This window comes from Nannospalax galili, unplaced genomic scaffold (genome assembly GCF_000622305.1).
Source record: "Nannospalax galili isolate Female #2095 unplaced genomic scaffold, S.galili_v1.0 scaffold799, whole genome shotgun sequence".
Classification (NCBI taxonomy): Eukaryota; Metazoa; Chordata; class Mammalia; order Rodentia; family Spalacidae; genus Nannospalax; species Nannospalax galili.
The window spans coordinates 1,144,214-1,150,756 of record NW_008343085.1 but is presented as its reverse complement, the minus strand read 5'-3'; the positions used below and the strand labels follow the sequence as shown (position 1 = coordinate 1,150,756).

At 45.5% G+C, this 6,543-nt stretch overlaps 1 pseudogene; it reads left to right on the top strand.

The window, feature by feature from the left end:
- LOC103738934 overlaps positions 1 to 6,543 on the top strand; it is an 18,944-nt pseudogene that overhangs the window by 9,540 nt on the left and 2,861 nt on the right.

The following is a 6,543-nucleotide window of genomic DNA, read 5'->3' as shown; positions in this document are numbered from 1 at the left end:
CTTTCACGATCCTGGATTGCATTAATATTGTGAAATTGGACATCCTGCCAAAGGCAAATCTACAAATTCAATGCAATCCCATTAAAACTGCAACACAATTCTTCACAGAAAATGGGGGGAAAAGGAATTTCAAGTTTCAAACCCAGGGCAGTCAGAAAATCCTGAACAATAAAAGAAATGCTGAAAGTATCACTATACCAGATCTCAAAGTATACTACAGAGCTACAGTCATAAAAACAGCATGGTACTGGCATAAAAACAGACATTGATCAATGGAATAAAACTGAGAACTCAGATTGAAGAGCTTTCTTCTACGTCTTTTTATGCAATCAAATTCACTGATTTATCTGTATAGTTTGGAAATTTTGTATTAAAGAGACATGTAAACACCCCTTTTCAAGTATGAGAATGTTTCTGTCCCACAAAACAATCCTGGCAGTCCTCTTTATATTAAGCACTGTCCTGAGCCCTGCTCTCTGGCAACCAATTAACTGCTGTGTAGAGCTGAAGTTTACAAACTGAATATAATTGGGGATATTAGAGCTCTGTCTATACTATCATGGAGAAGGAATGGCTCATCTGCTTGTGACACAAGTATCTTCAGATGTCCTGTCCACATGTCCCAAAAACACTCTCATGGCATCCTGTAGAGTGAGGAGGCTCTGATGCCCATTCTCATCTCCTACTCTTAATATCATGACTATGGATATTCAGTCGCAACATATGATGCAACTTAGATATCAACTACGTTTGACATCTAAGACAATCCACTCACTCATCTATTTCCTTTCCAAATGGTGAGAGGCCAATTTTTTAATGAGTCTGGGTATATCCAAAGACTCTCAAGCCTGAGTGTATCAAAGTGTGTGCGTGTGCATGCGTGTGTGTGTGTGTGTGTGCGTGTGTGTGTGTGTGTGTGTTTAGAGGTTTCTTTTCTTCCCAGGGATTCATAACACTGGGAGGCTTATATTTGCATGCCCAGGATATCTGTGAATTCCTTTAACTATAGGATGCAGTATCAGAAGGTATAGAAATGTACAAGAGAAGCGATTCTTAGGATTTGTCTCCCTGAACACCTGCCCATGTGTGGAAGGAGTCCAGCTGCCATCCACAGCCCCCATGAAGCCCGAAGCTCCTTATGGTGTCACTATTCCTCTTCATCTCCATGTTACTAATTTTCACACTTAGGTTGTTGTTGTCCCTCACTTTTTTTGACTTTTCCACTAAAAACTCTTATCTTGTACAAACATGATAAATGTGCTCTGTCTGCCCCCCATGTGCACCCAACATATTTTCTCTCCATCATGTAGAGGCTGGATGCATTCTCTAATCCCGGATACTTCCCAGCACAATATTTATCACCCACTTGCTCTCCTGGGTACCAGTTTTTCCAAGTTTCATCCACTGCATTGAAGATCAACCACAGACATTAGAGATGATTCTAGCATTGCCCACTCTGAACAGCAGAGGACAGAAGAGAGATAAGACACCCTTCTGCCTGGGCTGAGGAGCTGGACAGAGGGAAGAGTCCTTTCTCTGGGTGCAGAAGGGCTGATGCCTGATACTACTGGAGTCTCAAGACTTCACTGAATTCCTACTGCAAACTCACCTCTGTGTGGTTTTCAGTTTTACCAATGCCCAGGACACTTCAAAGGGGTTTTTAGATTTTCAGTAGCTGTATTATTTTTGAAAAGCTTTATGGTCAAATGATATGTACGTACTTAGATTTGCATTTCCCAGCGTAATTTAATAAATGTACATAAAAACGTGAGACATGTAATCATCTGCATGTTGGCTCTAGGTTTGAGGACAGGGTTCCTGATATCCCAGAACTGTAGAAGCCAAAGAGGAGGAGAAAGAACCCAGGTGGCTTTGCTCCACCTGCTGGCCATTGCCTACCAGGCAGTACTCTGGCTAGAAAAATTTTGTGCCACCCCACCAAGTTGCCCCACCAACTTCATTTGCTTCCAATTCGTGCCTGAGCAAGGCCCATCCATTGCATTCGCTCTCTATGAAAGGAGATCACCCTGTAGGAGCACAGACTCAGGCCTAAGAGCCGAGCATACCACTGGACAGACTTTCTGGCTGGCTGAATGCTGTGGTCTCTGGGCTCTTGCTTCTCCTCCATGTGCAGGGTAAGACCACCTAGGGGTGTACTGGAAAGCCAAAGGTATCAGAGTTGTGAAATTCTGAAGACTCAGAGACTGAGATGGTGGGAGGGAAGGCACCAAGGATGGAGGATGTGGTGGAGATTCCAGATGAAAGGGAAATGTGTGCCTCCCGATGCCCACATCAAATATCACAAGACAGAAACAATAGCACACAGAAGGTCGTCCACATTTAAGGTTACTTCAAACAGAGGAACCAGTCCAGTGTGAGGAGCTCTGTGAACAGCTGAAACTGTACATCTGGCGAAAGAAGGGCAAGAGGGACATTTCCTTTTGTGTGTGTGTGGCATTAACTGCTACTGAACTTTAGATGATAACAATGATACCTTCATGCTGTCACAGTGTGTCACCTCTTTGTCCAGAGAAATGCCCTGGTACCCTTTAAAAGTTCCCTGGGTAAGGTTGCTGGCCAGGGAGGGACAAAAACAACCCCCTGCCATTCTACACCTGAACTGGGATTCCCCTTCCCACTGTGCACTCTGGTGATAATGAGACGAGAACTCATTTAGTGTGGTTCTTCCTGATCAAAATGAACAAAGACTGATGGCATCTCTCCACACACAGGACAGGACTCAGGCAGTCCCATCAGGACCACACACTCATGGCAGGGGAGAGGCAGCCTCTTCCATGTGAAGGATCAAGTGGGGGAATTCCTGGGAATTCCCTTTGTCAAGCCACCTGTAGGACCATAGCAGTTTGTACCCCAGACACCCCTGAAGTATGAAGTAGTGTGAGAGATGGAACATCACAACCAGCCATGCAATTGCTGGGGCCCAAGAGACTGGAGTGAGCAGGTAAACAGCTCTAGACCAAATGTTTTTCTCCATCTCAGTCCCACAGCAGTTTTCATTGTGTCAGGGAGAGTCTCCCATGCATTTTTCTGATGCATGTGCTAAGATTTAGAGTGAAGCAACCTCACCCGGCTCCTGGGTCAGAGCTTAGCATTCATAAGGAATTAGCTCCAGGTACTACAGAGAGGAGCAAAAACAAAATCGTTTCTGGATTCAGACTAGGCAAGTATCTCTGCCATGATGGGAGGTGTCTCTGCACAGGAGTCAGTGTGACCTGTTAAGCAGCAGGAACCCCTGAGTTCATTACCACACACTGTAGGTCCCTGGGGGCAGGGCAGTGGTGAGCCACTGGCAATACCACCCTCCACAGCCACTGTCACAACCAATAAGGCCATGTGCCAGTGACCAAAGAACAAGTGTATGTGTGTCCATATGGAGACTGTAGAAGGATGATTCCTGAGAGCCTGGGCAAGAGATGATGTCCCACTACCCAATGGGAAAGTATTATCCATTCATTCCTATAGTACCCATGTGTGCACAGCACCCCAATAACCATATATCTTACTTTCATTTTCTGATACTGACAAAAGCAACTGAGGGGTGAAAGGTTGTATTACAGGTCACAATTCTAGGTTATATTTCATCCTGGGGGGAGACAGAGCAGCAAAAGCTTAAGGAGCTGGTCATGTCACATCCATAATCAGAACAGAAAGTAAAGAATATGTGGATGCCTGGTCATGCTCAGCTCACCTTCTCTACTCCTAAACAGTTCAGAAGCCCATTCTTAGGGAATAGAGCCACACACAGTGGGCAGGTTGTTCCACCTCAGTTAAAGTAATTAAGATAATCCCCCATGAGCATGCCCACAGCCAATCTGGTCTAGACAATCTTTCATTGAGACTCTCCTCCCAGGAGATTCTAAATTGTGTATGTCAGCAATCACAACTAACCATCACCACAGGCGCTAAGGAGTACAAGGAGAAGTGGTGAATGTCACCTCCTGCAGCCAATCATTTTCAAAGAGACTCCCAGAAATCTCCATAGCCCAGTCTCAGGAAGAATAACATCCAGACCACATAGAAGTGGATTTGGATAGAAGTCTGGCTCTATCCTACCTTCCACAGAGTCTGTGTCCTTTACCTTTGTGGGAAGGAACTGCAGAGAAGCATTCAGTATAGCATCACAGAGAGCAGCAGCTGAAGGTGGCTGAGAGCAAATCCAGACTCGTGCCTGGTTTTGGTCACCACACATCTCCTGGAGTAACTGTCTCCCGTGGTCACCAGGTGCCTACAGAATTCTGATATGAAGAACGTAGAGGGTCTGAAGAAGAGAACGCTGATCATGCCTCCCACCTCCATGTCTGAGGACTGCCTATATCTCAATATCTACACACCAGCCCATGCTCATGAGGGCTCTAACCTGCCTGTGAGTACCAAGCTATGATCAGTTGAAAGGGCATTTCTTCAGCAAGATGATTAGAAGGGACAAAACCAACCTGAGCCCCTCTGCAAGGTAGACCCCGATAAATGGCCTTACTCAATTAGGTTCAAGAAGGTCTTCTCAGCTATGATGAGCTGCTGAAACCTGGGTATGGGACCCAGAGTCTGGAGATCTGAGAAGTCGGAGACTCTGATCAAACCAGGACTCACCATCAACTTGAACCCTATACAACAACTCAGGTGCTCAAGGCTGAACAGTGAGGCGACCTAAATTTCTAGGTATGAATTATCTGTTCCAGCAATGAGATCTCATGATCCTTTTCATAGTAATCAGGAGAGATACTCATAAAGACTCCTCTTTTTGTTCCACAGTGAGGATCCAGAGAACAATGGTGTCATTGCTCTATTCTCAGAACCATTAATCCAAGCCGAGATTTATAGTGGGGATAGGGGAGAGAAACATGCTGATTGGGCCACTGGAGTATCATGTCTATGGTCCAGATCTTACCACACTAAGAAATTCTATGCATATTTATAGCTGCACAGTGTTAAAGAAGTTGATAGTCTATTAGGCAGTCCAGCTAGAGCTTGAACTATCTAGAAGACTCCTGGTATCCATCTTGATTTCCTCAGGTGATGGTATGGATCCATGGAGGTGTACTGGTTATGGGTACAGCTTCCATGTTTGATGGATCCCTACTGGCAGCCACTGAGGACATGGTGGTGGTCATTATTCAGTATCGCCTGGGTGTCCTGGGCTTCTTCAGTGAGCTGGGCTTTGCTGGGTGATAGTGGCTGAGCAGAACCAGGGCAGCATATGATCTCTGTCCTTGTCACGCCTCAGCACTGGAAACCAGCTTACCAGAGGCAACTGGGGCTCCCTGGACCTTGTGGCTGCCCTACACTGGGTCCAGCAGAATATCACCCACTTTGGAGGCAACCCTGACCGGGTCACCATTTTTGGAGAGTCAGCAGGTGGCACAAGTGTGTCTACTCTTGTTGTGTCCCCCATGTCCCAAGGACTCTTCCACAGTGCCGTCATGGAGAGTGGGGTGGCCCTGCTACCTGATCTTATCTCTAATAGCTTTGAAGAGGTCTACAGTATAAGTGCCCTCAACCAACCCGGCCCTGACCCAGCAGCCTCAGCCCCACCCCTGATACTTTGGTACTCTGTTCAGTGATGAAAACAAAGATCACCAAAAATAGTTTCTGTCCAGTATTTTCTTAGAGGCTCAAGGGTTGCAACCCACTTTCCTTTGCTTTAGACATGCTGAGTGTGTTATGTAACCGGGGGGTCTCATGTAACCCAGGCTAGCCTCAAACTCACTATGTTGTTGAGGATAGCTTTGAACTTCTGATCCTCTTGCCTCCACCTCCAAGTGCTGCGATTACAGGCATGCACCACAGAGACTGGGAACTGAAGGGTTGGTAAAGTGACCATTGTGGCCACCAGGGGCAGCCATGGGACCTGAATGGATTACCATGGAACTGATAATAAACCAGGAGACCCAGGTTTTCATGAGCCTGAGTGCTGATCATATCAGCAACTCTGCTTTTACTCTCACACTCATGAGGATCACAGTCACATATCTACTGAACCGAACGATAATAAAATGGCTTCTCATATTCCTGAGAACCACAGTCAAATGTTTACAGAACACTGAAAAATATGGCTAGAATATAACAATTCAGGAAAATAAGATGAGCACAGCCACATTGTCTCCATGCTATGTCTACTTAGGAGGTCAATGCGTTTCACGAGAAGCTTAGAGGTGAGAACCAGCGTTCTAGAGATATCTCCCCAGCAAGCATTCTTGCATAAACTTTCTCAGGAGATAAAATGCTCTCCAGACATACATGCTCAAAGTTCAGCTTAATTCACCAAGCATATTTTTAAAGCCATGGGAACACTATTTCACAGTCTCTTCATGTGGTAGCACATATATGTAATCCAAGTTCTCCTATTACAAGATGAGAAGCAGACATAGGAGAACCCTTAGAAGGCCCCAGTCCAAGTGTGGTGGGCAGTGGGAAAACGCAAGACAATCTGTCTCCAAAAAATTAGAAAATAAGCACAGATAAACAAGGTTGTACTCTGAACTTCAGTGCAAACTATCACACACACACACACACACATACTTGTTA